General features: G+C 47.3%; 1 protein-coding gene and 1 long non-coding RNA gene across 2 annotated transcripts in view; both read right to left on the minus strand.

The window, feature by feature from the left end:
• The window catches only part of LOC122941911 (oocyte zinc finger protein XlCOF6-like), a 96,677-nt gene that overhangs the window by 36,441 nt on the left and 44,752 nt on the right, over positions 1-15,484 (minus strand). The gene's annotated exons all lie outside the window — the stretch shown is intronic.
• Positions 148-11,229, minus strand: LOC122942522. Its single transcript, XR_006390571.1, has 3 exons — positions 11,114-11,229; positions 473-616; positions 148-343 (listed from the first exon to the last, which is right to left on the minus strand). It is a non-coding gene; the product is annotated as an uncharacterized LOC122942522 (long non-coding RNA).

A 15,484-nucleotide genomic window follows, 5' to 3' on the forward strand; every position in this document is an offset into this window, starting at 1 on the left:
GTACAGATCTTTGTGTCCTTCTAAATACTCCCACTCCTCCATGGAGAAATAGACGGTGACATCCTGACACCTTATAGGAACCTGACAACACAATGATACAGTCATCACCTAAATTCCTGCATAGCGTTCTTATATAATGTTCCAGCATTCCCAGCAGTGTCACCTCTCCAGTCAGCAGCTCAATCATCTTGCTGGTGAGTTCTAGGATCTCCTCTCTATTGATTTCTTCATGGATCAGGGGGTGAGGTGGAGGCCCCATGATTGGGCTCAGGGTTCTTCCCCATCCTTCAGACACAGGGGCCTGACAGTGCTCACTAGAGGTCTTCTTCACTACTGTGTAGTCCTGGTTATGGAGAGACACAGTAATAAATATCACTCCATACATGTCCTAGGCCCCTCACCTCTCCAGTCATGTTCATCTGTTAGTAACATAGAGAAGATGATGTAATGTGACATCATCAGCATCTCTCACCTCTCCAGTAAGCCGGAAGAGGATCTCTAGGGTGAGATTTATTATACTCTCCGCAATCTTGTCCCTGTCCATTCTTGTTGGGTCAATCAGGAGAAGGATCTTATATAGAAGATCTCCACTGAGCGGGTCCTATATTGTAGGAACCTGAATGGAAAGATGATTAGAGAATGGAAAATCCTACAAAGTCCAAAGTAAAATACAATAACTGGTGATAAGAGGAGACATGGGAGGAGATAATAAAGTGTAGATGTTGTGTTCTCTCTTTTTATATGGATTGAAACATGTGTGAGGTCAAGGCAGTTTCATGGTATGTCACATCTTCACATGACCCTACAGCCAATAGAAGATGTCATTAGTGATGCCAGTATAGACCATCATAGACCTCAATGGTCAGGTGATATACATACTGCCATAGGAGCTCCGACCAATATTGTCCCTGCAGTGATGTAAACAGACTGAAGGAGACCACAGGAGCCTCAGTGCTGGAGCAGTGGAGGATTCTACAGGTTCTATGTTAATTGTAAAACGCTGCTGAATATGTTGGCGATACTAAGAATAAGAATATTATTGTTATCTAGACAGACGTTGGGTTGGAAGATTTGTTTAATAGATTTATCTTTAAAGGGTTTCTGTCAGCAGGAAAATGGTTAGTAACCTGGCTGACATTAGTGATGTACTAATGTCAGCTGAACATAACTATATTAGTGCCATCTCACTGCGTGCCGCCGTCATTGAGAAAAAAAATTACTTTTATAATATGCAAAGGAGCCTCTAGGAGCGGGGGGGGGGGGGGGGGGGGGGGGGCATTGCTCCTGCTCCTAGAGGCTCCGTTCTCCCACCTCTGGCCGCGCCCTGCTACACTTCATTGACAGGGCCAGGCAGCGTTGGTCTCCGCTTGCCGGCCCGGTCTCCTGTGGAAATCTTGCGCCTGCGCTGTCCCATTCAGTATTCAGCGCAGGCGTAGTAAGTGAAGGATGATGGCCATCCCAACACCCCTAAACAAACAGCAGGTGGCGCTTATACAGATACTGAAAATTTTTCATTACATGCCAATATGAAAGTATTCAGATCCAGGTTCTGGTTTGAAAAATGTAGAATATTTTTAATGGGACAAAACCTGAAAAATGTACCTGAGTTATCATAGAAAAGTTTGTATAATCGATGTGCTTTTCTGTACAATCATAACTGTGAAGGAACAGGTCTTTTTGGGGCTTCCCTAATGTCTTTTTCAGACATGTTCCCTGTTTCAGCTGCACACCTAGATGCAATTCACTCAGAAGCGGGGGGAATTTCAATTCTGTAAAACCTCCCATCACTGTACTTTTCCTTACTCCACACTATGTTTGTTTTCAGCTTCGGAGCTCACAGAAAAAAATAAGGAGGAGAAAAATCACAATTACAGAAAGGTAGGGGTCTCCTACAATCTTCAAAAGCGTAGAAGCAGGATCTCAGCTAGCTCTGACACACCCCTATTTCCTGTTTGCGGTCTTGTGAGTCTATGTTACTGGGGATGTATCTTGTCTGACAACAGGCAGTGGACGGCAACTTAGGTGGAAGTGAGAACCTAGTGTCCATGATTTTACAGCTTTTTTCAGGTGGATGAAGGCAGATTTTTTTAAAATTAAATGATAAAAATATTTGTTATTTATACCATTGTGTGAAAGTACAGCGAGTATTTATGACTACCCTCCACCACCACTGCGTTGCACTAGGTACTGTATAAGGAACCGCTCTGCACCTTCGAGGGTTATGGCGGTCACTGATCTCAGCGTCTTTCAGCTACAAGCATACAATGTGCACCTCGCGCAGCAAACAGCGTCAAATACAGTTCTAGTCTGAACACGTCTCTAAGGATCGCTCAGAAATAACTGCAGCTGCAACTAGGGGCATGAGAAAATCGACCTTCAGATTGTAGATCCGCAGTCGATTCATTTAAAAAGTCGTTTTTAATGCTGTTTCTAGTGATGGCCTTGCGGTTCGCCCAGTGGTCGTTTTGCGGCAAACTTTGTGCGTTCGCGATTCGCATGTGAACATATTGCGATGTCCACCGGTGCCATATTCTTTTGCATTGCGCCCAACTTTGGCCCATGACACACACATCAGGTGGGACAGGACAGCCAATTTAGACATTTCAGCACATAGACACACCCCCACCATATAACAGAACCTGATCTGGCAGCAATTTTACACTGTGTTTTGCCAGTGTAGGGAGAGTTTGCTTTGTGGAGCAGGGACAGACTGTTAGGGACACCAAACGCTAGGTAATAGGGCCACAAAAGTCCTTATACGGACAGGCATAGGTGTGCTATCGATAGGTGCGATACACAGAGGGCTGTGATATACTTATAATACACTTTCTAACATAGAAAGTATATTATAGTGCATTTGTATTGTGCAGCAGTTGTGTGCGGTTCTGCTGCGATACCGCAGCTACAGTGAGGACAGAAGTATTTGAACACCCTGCGATTTTGCTAGTTCTCCCACTTAGAAATCATAGAGGGGTCTTAAACTCACATTGTAGGTGCATTCCCACTCAGACAAAATAAAAATAAAAAGTTCAGGAAATCACATTGTATGATTTTTTAAGAATTTTTCTTGCACTGCTGAACATAAGCATTTAAACACCTGAGAAAATCTGGGTTAGTATTTGGTACAGAAGACTTTGTTTGCAATTACAGAGGTCAAACGTTTCCTGTAGTTATTGACCAGGTTTGCACACTACAACAGGGATATTGACCCACTCCTCCACACAGATCTCCTCTAGATCTGTCAGGTTTCGGGGCTGTCGCTGAGCAACACAGAGTTTCAGCTACCTTCAAAGATGTTCTATTGGATTTAGGTCTGGAGACTGGCTAGGCAACTCCGTAACCTTGTTATGCTTCTTACGGAGTCACTCCTTGGTTATCCTGGCTGTGTGCTGTGGGTGGTTGTCATATTGGACCCATCTTCAATGCTCTGACTGAAAGTAGGACGTTGTTGCTCCAAATCTCACAATAAATGGCCCCATTAATTATCCTAAATTTGAGAAATATGAATAAGGGACGTGGCCCCGGTCGTGGTGCTGCTGGTGGAGCTCCTGTTGCAGGGAGAGGACGTAGTCGATCTGTGCAAGCTATACGCACAAGTGAAACACCTTCAGGTGCTAGTAGGCGACAGAACCTGCAGCGGTATTTGGTCGGGCCTAATGCAGCTCTACGAATGGTGAGGCCAGAACAAGTACAGGCGATAGTAGATTGGGTTGCTGACAGTACCTCCAGTTCCTTTACACTGTCTCCCACCCAGTCTCCTGCTGAAAGATCAGAGTTGGCACCTGCAGCCGAAGTCATCAGTCTTTAACCTCACCTTTCAAATCACCAAGCAGTCTGGTCCCTAGTCATGCAGCAGTCTCTTCTGCTTTTTGAAGACTCTGCTAGCAGGGTTTCCCAGGGCCATCCACCTAGCCCTGCTCCAGAAGTGGAAGAGATTGAGTGCACCGATGCCCAACCACTTATCTTTCAAGATGAGTACATGGGAGGACCATCGCAGCAAGTCTCGGATGATGATGAAACACAGGTGCCAACTGCTGGGGCTTTCAAAGTGTGCAGAACGACAAGGAGGGCAGGGGTGAAGACTTGGTGGAAGATGATTAGGTCCTCGACCCCACATGGAATCAAGGTCATGCGAGTGACCTGTGTAGTTCGGAGGAAGAGGTGGTGGTCGCACAGAGCCACCAGCACAGCAGAAGAGGGAGCAGGGTGCAAAAGCGGAGCGGCCGTCCCCTAGACAGTAAGCCTGCTACTGCCCACCGCAACAAGGGACCGAGCACACCAAAGCCAGCTCCAAGGAGTTCCCTGGCGTGGCAATTCTTCAGACAACAAGACACGAGTGGTTTGCACACTGTGCAATCAGAGCCTGAAGCGAGGCATAAACGTTCTCAACCTGAGCACAACCTGCATGACCAGGCATCTAAGTTCAACGCACGAGCTGCAGTGGAGTAGACCCCTCAAAAACCAAGAAAGGTCTCTGACTCCTCCTGCTTCTTCTGCTGCTGCAGTATCAGCCTCTTCATCCACCTCTGGAGTGACAGCACACTGGGTAAATGCAGTGGCGGCTGGCCCTGAGGCGGACAGCAGTTTGGCACATGTCCTTCCACCACCGAGGATTGCAGGGCGCTTCAGTTTGCCTCCTGTTGCTTCCTTCTCCTACTCCGCTTCCTCATCCTCTACCGGCAACTCATCCGGTCAGCGTAACATGTTCGCCACGAACTTCAGCACAGCCAGGGGTAAACGATAGCAGGCAGTTTTAAAACGTATCTGTTTGGGGGACAAACCCCACACCGCGCTCAAGCCCGGCCTGGTGGTGTGTGATAACGGGTGAAATCTGGAAGCTCTGGAACTAGCCGGTTTGACACACATCCCTTGCCTGGCGCATGTGCAGAGGTTCCTTACAAATTACCCCGATATGTCAGAGCTGCTGTAGAAAGTGCGGGCCATCTGTGCACGCTTTCGGCGTTCTCACCCTGCTGCTGCTCGCCTGTCAGCGCTGCAGCGTAACTTCGGCCTTCCCGCTCACCGCCTCATATGCAACGTGCCTACAAGGTGGAACTCTACCTTACACATGCTGGCCAGACTGTGCGAGCAGCAGCAGGTGATAGTGGAGTTTCAGCTGCAGCACAGCACCACTTCACCACCAATGACTGGGCCTCTATGCGAGACCTGTGTGCCTTGTTGCGCTGTTTCGAGTACTCCACCAAAATGGCCAGTGCCGATAACGCTGTCCTTAGCGTTACTATCCCACTTCTATGCCGCCTTGAAAAAACGCTGCTGGCGATGATGGAAGAGGATGTGGCACAGGAAGGAGGAGGAGAAAGAGGGATAATTTCATAGCGTTTCCGGCCAGTCATTCACAAGTGGCTCCGAGGGTGGGTTCCTGCACCCACAAACGCCAGGTACACAATTGTCCAGCCAGGGCACAGTTCTGGGGGATGACGAGGTGGAGGATGAGGAGATGGAGGAGGAGCAACCGTGTTCACAGCAGGGTGGCACCCAAACCGGCTCAGGAGCATCACTGGTGCATGGCTGGGGGGATACAGAGTATACAGACAATACACCTCCCACAGAGGACAGCTTTTCGTTGCCTCTGGGAAGCCTGGCACACATGAACAATTACATGCTGCAGTGTCTCCGCAACGACCGCCGAGTTGCCCACATTCTAACTTGTGCTGATTACTGGGTGGCCACGCTGCTGGATCCCTATTACAAGGACAACGTACCATCCTTAATTCCGTCACTGGAGCGTGATCGGAAGATGCGCGAGTACAAGCACACGCTGGTAGATGCGCTGCTGGTGGCATTCACACCTGACAGCGGGGGCACAGTGGAAGCACAAGGGCGAAGGCAGAGGATGAAGAAGAGATCGCCAACGCAGCTGGAGCACCACCAGCACCTCAGAAGGCAGGGCTAGCATGGCCGAAATGTGGAAAAGCTTTGTCAGCACGCCACAAAAATCAGCACCACCAGCTGATATGGAACGTCTTAGCAGGAGCAAGCATTTCAGCATAGTGGAGCAGTATGTGTGCACACGCCTACACGTACTGAATGACGGCTCTGCCCCCTTCAACTTCTGTTTCTCCAAATTGGGCACATGGCCTGAGCTTGCCCTTTACGCCGTGGAGGTGCTGGCCTGCCCTGCAGCCAGTGTATTGTCTGAACGTGTGTTTAGCACGGCAGGGGGCGTTATCACAGACAAGCGCAGCCACCTGTCCACAGCCAATGTGGACAAGCTCACGTTCACTAAAATGAACAAGGCATGGATCCCACAGGACTTGTCTATTCTGCACAAGGTACAGACATGTATACCGGCCTTAACCAGCCATTGTTATAATACAGCGCAATTGCTCATTGTTGCATTTTGGATATTTGAGACTCTTTTGGACTGTACCCTAATAAAATAAAAAAATTAAATTAAAAACAAAAGCCAGTGTTGGCTACCTCGTCCTCCTCCACCGCCGCTTCCACCTACACCGCTACGTCCACGACTACTCAAACTCCTGCTCCATATGGACCTCTCCCTCATAAATCAAGTTACATTTTGTAAATTTGTACGTATTTTATCTTATTTTATATCATTTCACTAATTTGTCGGTTACATTTTTGGGTGAAATTCACCAATTTTTGGGTGTGATATATCACAGCTATACCTAGTAGAAAGGTAAAAAAAAAATCACTAATTTGTCTGTTACGTTCTTGGGTGACATTTGACCATTTTTGTCGTGATTAAACCCCTGCTCTGCATAGGTGACAGGAACATAAATTGTAAAAAATCGTCTGTTACATTGTCAGGTGACATTTTACAAATTTTGCCGTATACAAACCCCTGCTCTGCATAGGTGACAGGGAATTAAATTTCAAAAATTCTTCTTTAATTGATGCGCGCCACCTCCTTTCATTCAATGCTTAAACTTTAACAACTTGTCCCACATTTGCGCTTCAATAATTTGTACTACTTTTCCACTCAATCATATTTGAGGCCTGCGATATACCTGCTTCCACAAATATTGCTCTTCTGTAGGGACTTTGGCACCGGGTCATTTTGAAAATGACAGACAGAGGAAGAGGCAGGCCGTTCTGCAGGGGTGGTAGGGGTTGGGCAGGTGCACCAGGCCGGAGCCTAAGTGGAAAGTTGGAGGTGCATGCGATTACGTCAAAGGGCGCACCAGAGTTGGTTAAGTGGCTCACTCAGCCTTCCACTTCTGCAGCATCCTCATCATCTGTATCTGAACCCACCTCACTCTGCTGTGTGCACCCCCAAAGACACCACCACCACCATAGCCCCTCCACTCGAGTCAGAGGAATTATTTTCCCATCCATTCCCAGACCTTACCGATGCGCAGCCATTCTTTACATCGAATGAGGAAGAGGAGGTAGCAACGGCCACCACCCAGTGGCCTGACCACAGTACCCAGATCAGCCCAAGGAGGGTGGTCCCCACTGTTGCTGCCTACCCTGAGATCTCTGATGTCAGTGATGGTGAAGGTGATGATGATGACGTGTCGATGGACTTCACGTGGATGCCCACAAGAGAGGAAGAGGAGGGGAGTGTAGCTGGCCAGCTAAGACCTGTCCTAGGTTGCTAATATAGCTTATATGTTTATACAGCTAAACCTGCCAATAACCCTAATACAGTTCCTATGTTTGTGTGTTAAATACAAAAGCAGAGTAATTTACAGTGACTTCATGTTTGGATGTCATAAAACTGGTATATGTTGTGTTCACAGAAGCAGAAAAGATAATATGCCTTTAAGATTCATTATATAATGAAAGGTAAGCTCAATGACACAGCAGAAGCAACAGAAAGCATAGAGTTAAACTGTTGTTGCTGGGCAGGAGTCTTGACCAATCACAGCCAGCCTCACACACAGCCTGGATGTGAAATTTCCCTAGCAGGAGCTGCTATAATCATTACACCAGAGGAGAGAAGTTGAACAGACATTCACTCCACTAAGAGCTGTGTTTTATGGAAGCAGAGAGGCCAAAATAGGTATTTAAAACAGTTATATAATGTTCCTACTGTTAATATAGTGATTAGAACTGTATACTGAACCAGTTATATGTGTGTTTACTTACAGTTCCACCATACAAACACACTACTGAGCCATACAATCATACAATCCAAACAAATTGCATACAAATGTGAACTGCTCATACCAGATCATAAGCAACTGTATAGAGCAAACTTCAAACCAAGTAGAGCCAGGGAACTATTGGTTAACCTCAGATATACCTCTCCGAGAGATCATAAAGTGCTTAAATAACTTAAAGTGAGAGTACAGATACTCAAGAGAGAAATATGTCCACCATTGTATGTTGAATGACAAGACTGAACAGTTGAACCACCATCTTATGCATACCGCCATTTTATAACAACACGTGTTTTGTACATGGACTATCTGCTGCGGGGGCGGCAGTGTTATATGAAGAAAAGCTGAAGTTAATAAAGAAGTTATTTCAAGCATTTGGTGTGCTCTTTAAACCTACTGTTTCCATAGAACGGCGCTAGAGGAATTACAGAGTAATAGACAGTCTGGTTAGACTAAAAAAGTCAGAGATATCAGAATTCTTCTAATGCCACAGCGCAAAAGGCACTTCATAGAGCTGCGCCTGCGACAGTGGAACTATTACTCTCAAAGGTGAAGAGATAGCGCTCCTCAACCTGCACAGAAAAGAGCGCATTAGAGCAGCGGAGCGCCAGCATATACCGCTGCGCAGCAACTGTTCCCTGAGTAAGCAAGCAAAGACACCACAGAGGAGCTACCATTGAGGCCACAGAACGTGTGCATTAGTCAAACTGTAGCCGACTCTTCAAGTAGAAGAATGGCAAGGTGTCACGATGGGGAGTGGGGGAAAAAACCCCACCGTACAATGTAAAAGGGATAGGGGTAGCAGCTAGACCAGGCTGCCAAGAATAGGGAGCTGGTCACCTCCTATAGTATCCCTAAATCTGGCCCTGTTCTCCTAACTGTATGAGCTGACCCTTAAGATAGGAGGGCCCATACACTGGAACCTCAGAACCCTGACATCCCTGAGGTTAGGAGACAGGGAATAGAGACAACCAGGTTCTTCCAAGACACGGATGAACCAGAGTCTCCACAGGCCTAGCTGCAGGGAAAAGTGGACGACTAAATACAGCAACAGAGTCGGCAGGTAAGAACACCAGAAACACACTTACCTGCCGCAGCCACCACGACTGGAACCCATGCATAAGTACAGGCGCCCACACACGAAATAGGACACCGAACAAACAACACCACACACAGGTATACAGCACTCCTGATACTGCCTGGGCCCCATACAGCAAGGTGCACGGCAGCCCCAGGCAGCACTGCATACAGACTTATGGTTCACCCCTCCGGGAAACCAACCCCCTTCCGGAGGGACAACACACACAGGGAAACGTCTTGCATCTCTGAGATCTCCTGGATAGGTCTTCTATATAAGACCCCCTCCTCAAGTCCAAGTCTTTGACATCTCCTGGATATGTCTTCTTTATAATGTCTCCTGCTCCAGTCCACGTCTCTGAGATCTCCTGGATAGGTCTTCTATATAAGACCCCCTCCCTTAGTTCACGTCTCTGAGATCTCCTGGATATGTCTTCTATATAACGCCCCCTGCTCCAGTCCACATCTCTGAGATCTCCTGGATATGTCTTCTATATAACACCCCCTGCTCCAGTCCACGTCTCTGAGAACTCCTGCAAATGTCTTCTATATAACGCCCCCTGCTCCAGTCCACATCTCTGAGATCTCCTGGATATGTCTTCTATATAGCGTCCCCTGCTCCAGTCCACATCTCTGAGATCTCCTGGATATGTCTTCTATATAATGCCCCCTCCTTCAGTCAACATCTCTGAGATCTCCTGGATATGTCTTCTATATAACGTCCCCTGCTCCAGTCCAGGTCTCTGAGATCTCCTGGATATGTCTTCTATATAACGCCCCCTGCTCCAGTCCACGTCTCTGAGATCTCCTGGATATGTCTTCTATATAACGCCCCCTGCTCCAGTCCACATCTCTGAGATCTCCTGGATATGTCTTCTATATAACCCCCCATGCTCCAGTCCACATCTCTGAGATTTCCTGGATATGTCTTCTATATAATGCCCCCTACTCCAGTCCACGTCTCTGAGATCTCCTGGATATGTCTTCTATATAACATCCCCTCCTCCAGTCCACGTCTCTGAGATCTCCTGGATATGTCTTCTATATAACGCCCCCTGCTCCAGTCCACGTCTCTAAGATCTCCTGGATATGTCTTCTATATAACGCCCCCTCCTCCAGTCCACGTCTCTGAGATCTCCTGGATATGTCTTCTATATAACACCCTCTCCTCTAGTCCACGTCTCTGAGATCTCCTGGATATGTCTTTTATATAACGGCCCCTCCTCCAGTCCATGTCTCTGAGATCTCCTGGATATGTCTATTATATAACGCCCCCTCCTCCAGTCCACGTCTCTGAGATCTCCTGGATATGTCTTCTATATAACGCCCCCTCCTCCAGTCCACATCTCTGAGATCTCCTGGATATGTCTTCTATATAACGTCCCCTGCTCCAGTCCACATCTCTGAGATCTCCTGGATATGTCTTCTATATAACGTCCCCTGCTCCAGTCCATGTCTCTGAGATCTCCTGGATATGTGTTCTATATAACGCCCCCTGCTCCAGTCCACGTCTCTGAGATCTCCTGGATATGTCTTCTATATAACGCCCCCTGCTCCAGTCCATGTCTCTGAGATCTCCTGGATATATCTTCTATATAACGCCCCCTGCTACAGTCCACGTCTCTGAGATCTCCTGGATATGTCTTCTATATAACGCCCCCTCCTCCAGTCCACGTCTCTGAGATCTCCTGGATATGTCTTCTATATAACGCCCCCTGCTCCAGTCCATGTCTCTGAGATCTCCTGGATATGTCTTCTATATAACGCCCCCTGCTCCAGTCCATGTCTCTGAGATCTCCTGGATATGTCTTAAGCTGGTGTCCTGCCCCAGAAGCCTGCGCGCTTACTTCCTCATTTATGTTCTCGTTGATTACCAGCAGACAGATCTATGGATCCTTCCGGCTGTGGAGCCTTATATGTGTGGATGTGATGAGTGTTCCACTTACCTGGGGGCAGGCGTGTCCTCCTCTGACAACCCTTCACTATGGAGCCTCCTGGGCTGTAATTTCTACCACCATGTGCAGTAGTCGGGCTCCAGGCTGTGCTGAAGGAGGAAGTAAAGGACCTGTGGTGATGTCATAACCATGTGATCATGTGTGGGAGGAGTCAGGCTGTGCTGCAGGAGAGGGTAGAGGACCTGTAATGATGTCATAACCATGTGATCAGGTGTGGGAGGAGTCTGGCTCCAGGCTGTGCAGCAGATGGTACAGGACCTGTGATGATGTCATGACCATGTGACCGTGTGTAGGAGGAGTCAAGCAGATCACATGACGAGGATTATCTGCTCCCTGTACACAGGTCTCTGCCGTACTGCTTGTAATCCCAGTCTGTATGTAGCAGAGCTGTAAACCTGTAATGTTTATGTAGATGAGCTGTATCCGTGTAATGTCTGTGTAGTTGAGCTGTATGTGCATACAACCAAGCTGTTTATGTGTAATATGCCTCTGAAGAGTTCTATCAGTGTGTGCAGCAGAGCTGTGTATGTGTAATGTTCAGTTACTACAGCGGAGTCTTTGTCATGTCCATGTAGCAGAGCTGTGTATGTGTAATGTTCAGTTACTACAGGGAGTCTCTGTCATGTCCATGTAGCAGAGCTGTGTATGTGTAATGTTCAGTTACTACAGCGGAGTCTCTGTCATGTCCATGTAGCAGAGCTGTGTATGTGTAATGTTCAGTTACTACAGCTGAGTCTTTGTCATGTCCATGTAGCAGAGCTGTGTATGTGTAATGTTCAGTTACTACAGCTGAGTCTTTGTCATGTCCATGTAGCAGAGCTGTGTATGTGTAATGTTCAGTTACTACGGCTGAGTCTTTGTCATGTCCATGTAGCAGAGCTGCGTATGTGTAATGTTCAGTTACTACAGCTGAGTCTCTGTCATGTCCATGTAGCAGAGCTGTGTATGTGTAATGTTCAGTTACTACAGCTGAGTCTTTGTCATGTCCATGTAGCAGAGCTGTGTATGTGTGATGTTCAGTGACTACAGCTGAGTCTTTGTCATGTCCATGTAGCAGAGCTGTGTATGTGTAATGTTCAGTGACTACAGCGGAGTCTCTGTCATGTCCATGTAGCAGAGCTGTGTATGTGTAATGTTCAGTTACTACAGCGGAGTCTTTGTCATGTCCATGTAGCAAAGCTGTGTATGTGTAATGTTCAGTGACTACAGCTGAGTCTCTGTCATGTCCATGTAGCAGAGCCGGCGATGTAATCTGCTGGTATCGGGGCTCTGTGTGCTCAGGAGATGTTTTTAGGGTAACGCTGTCCCTTTTCTCCATATCAGCAGCAGCCTTACGGGAGATGATGGTCAGCAGTAGAGATGAGCGAATCGAAGCTGACGAAGTGGAATACGATCCGAATTTCAGGAAAAATTTGATTAGCAACAAATCCGAATTTTCTCGCGCTTCGTGTTAACAAAGAGCAATTTTGCCTAAAATGGCAGCTACATGTGTGAGGACATGGGGTAAGGAACTCTTAAGTGTCACGGGTAGTACGGGGAAGGAAAGACAACCAAAGGGAACAACAACAAAACAACTACAGACTAGGCCCCAAGCCTAGGGAATAAAGAGGTCACCTCCTAGCAAACCCTGACTCTCTCCCTAAGCTGCTAACCACATGTGCAAATCTCAAAAGGTAGAAATGCACATGCACTGGAACCTGAGACTGCAGAAACACTGCACCAAACCCTCAGCTTAGGGAACAGGGGAAAGAGGCAACCGGCTCCTTCCAAACTGAAGGAGCCAGTGTCTCCCTGAGGCCTAGTCAGGACAGACCACAAAAAAAAACACCAAGAAAAGGGGAAAGGACTTAGCTTGAGAAGCAACTGGAACAGGAGAACCACCACACAAGCAGAGCACTCCTCAGAATAACTATTAGCCGCAGGGAAACCAGTGAGAGGCGGAACATATAAAGAGGCACCTGACTGATAATGAGCTACACCTGCGAAGGGGTGGAAACCTGTCAGCAACAGTGAAAACAATAGAGATCTGTCAGATCGACTCCTGAGTCTTCCGTCTATCTGAACTTCTAAGATCTCTCCCAGAGCTGGCGGTGACAGTACCCCCCCTTCTACGGGTGACCTCTGGGTACCCAGGGCCAACTTTATCAGAGTGGGCTCTGTGAAAGGCCCTCAGAAGCCGAATGGCATTCACATCAGTTGTCGGGACCCACATTCTCTCCTCCGGACCGTAACCCTTCCAATGAACGAGGTATTGAAGGGAACCCCGAAGTACACGAGAGTCAACAACTCTGGAAATTTGAAACTCCAGATTCCCGTCAACTATGACAGGTGGAGGTGGCAAGGAAGATGGTACAGCAGGTTCCACATAACTCTTTAACAAAGATCTATGGAAGACATTATAGATCTTCCAAGCCTGCGGAAGTTCAAGGCGAAAAGAAACCAGATTAATAATGGCAGAGATCTTGTATGGACCAACAAATCTTGGACCTAACTTCCATGTTCTTAGTGGACAACCTCACCAAATCACCCACATTCAGGTCCGGACCAGACACAGATTTCTTGTCAGCCATATGTTTATACCATCTCTTTTAAATTGATTTGAATTTTCCGCCAGATAGATGACAAGAAAGAAGCAAATCTCTTCTCATCAGGTATGCCAGAGGAATTATTCCCAGAGAACGTACCAAACTGAGGGTGAAACCCATATGCACCAAAAAATGGTGACTTATCAGTGGACTCCTGACGACGGTTATTCAAAGCAAATTCAGCCATTGACAAAAATGAGGACCACTCTTCCTGATTCTCAGCGACAAAACACCTCAAATATGTCTCCAGATTCTGGTTAGTGCATTCAGTTTGCCCGTTCGACTAAGGGGGAAAAGCCGAAGAGAAGGACAAACGAATCCCCAGGCGAGAACAGAACGCCTTCCATAATCTGGAAACAAATTGAGTCCCTCTATCAGACACCACATCAGAGGGATTGAGCGTCACCTTTCAATAAAGAGATAACGATCCCCACCTGCTAACTTACTCCCCTAGATTCTAACACCCCAATATTTAACAGTAACACAGGTTATCTAAGTGGGACCTAAAATCCTCTGAAACACCACTGGTAACGTTATTCTCTCCAGACCACAAGGAAGGGACTTATTAATGTTGAAATTTAATACACAATAGTGCAGTGCAATACAAAAAGAAAGTGTCAGATAAAAGATAAAAACTAAATATAAATACAATAACAATGCAGGGAACAGATAAAATAAGGAATATTGGCCTACGGAGATGCAGCAGTTATATTCCGGCTGTGGGGACAGCTGAAGATATGGGCAGTCACTCCAAACCATGTGGATCCCCAAAATGGCTGACAATTACCTGTTCCCAAACACCCATTTTTATCCCCCCTCAGCCGAGGAGTGGGCTGTGAGGGAACCTCCCTCCTTTCGGTCCGGCCTTCTGGGACATCTGATATTATTCAGGTTTCTGCCCCACCTTCCAAGAAGCCTCTCCCTGACGCGATAACCCATCTGCGTTACCATGCTTACTGCCTATTTTTTTGCTGGATAGTAAAGTCAGAGTGTTGCAGGGCCAGACTCCATCTCAGCAGCTTTCCGTTGTCACCTGCCACCCAATGTAACCAACTGAGGGGGTTGTTATCGGTCACCATGGTAATCTTTCACCCATAAAGGTGTGGCTGCAATTTATGTAAAGCCCATACAATGGCCAGACATTCTTTCTCTATAGTGGCATAGGCCACTTCCCTTGCTAGGAGTTTCCTGCTCAAATACATTATGGGGTGCTCATCATCTTCAGGATTGACTTGGCTGAGCACTGCGCCTAGGCCATATGCACTAGCATCAGTCTGAAACACAAACTTGCGGGTAAAATCTGGGCTTTGCAAGACTGGAGAGCTAGCAAGAGCAGATTTCAACGCTGACAGAGACCTCTCGCAGTCTGCAGTCCAGTTAACTATGTGCGGTAGCTTCTTCTTTGTGCGGTCTGTCAAGGGTTTTGCTAGGGTGCTATAGTTGGGGACAAATTCCCTATAGTACCCCACTGTCCCTAAGAAGGACATAACCTGCTTCTTAGTCTTAGGGGTAGGCTAATTGGAGATGGCATCTACTTTCCCTGGCTCTGGTTTAAGCATCCCTCCACCGACCTGGTGCCCAAGGTACTGCACCTCAGACATGCCTATCTGGCACTTTCCAGGCTTGATGGTCAGTCCTGCATCCTGGATTTGCTTGAGCACCTGTGACAAGTGGGTCAAGTGATCCTCCCAGGTCTGACTGAACACAGCAATGTCATCCAGGTAAGCAATGGCAAACCCTTCAAACTTGTCCAACAGCTTGTTCACCAAGCGCTGGA

This window comes from Bufo gargarizans, chromosome 6, assembly GCF_014858855.1.
Source record: "Bufo gargarizans isolate SCDJY-AF-19 chromosome 6, ASM1485885v1, whole genome shotgun sequence".
NCBI lineage: Eukaryota > Metazoa > Chordata > Amphibia > Anura > Bufonidae > Bufo > Bufo gargarizans.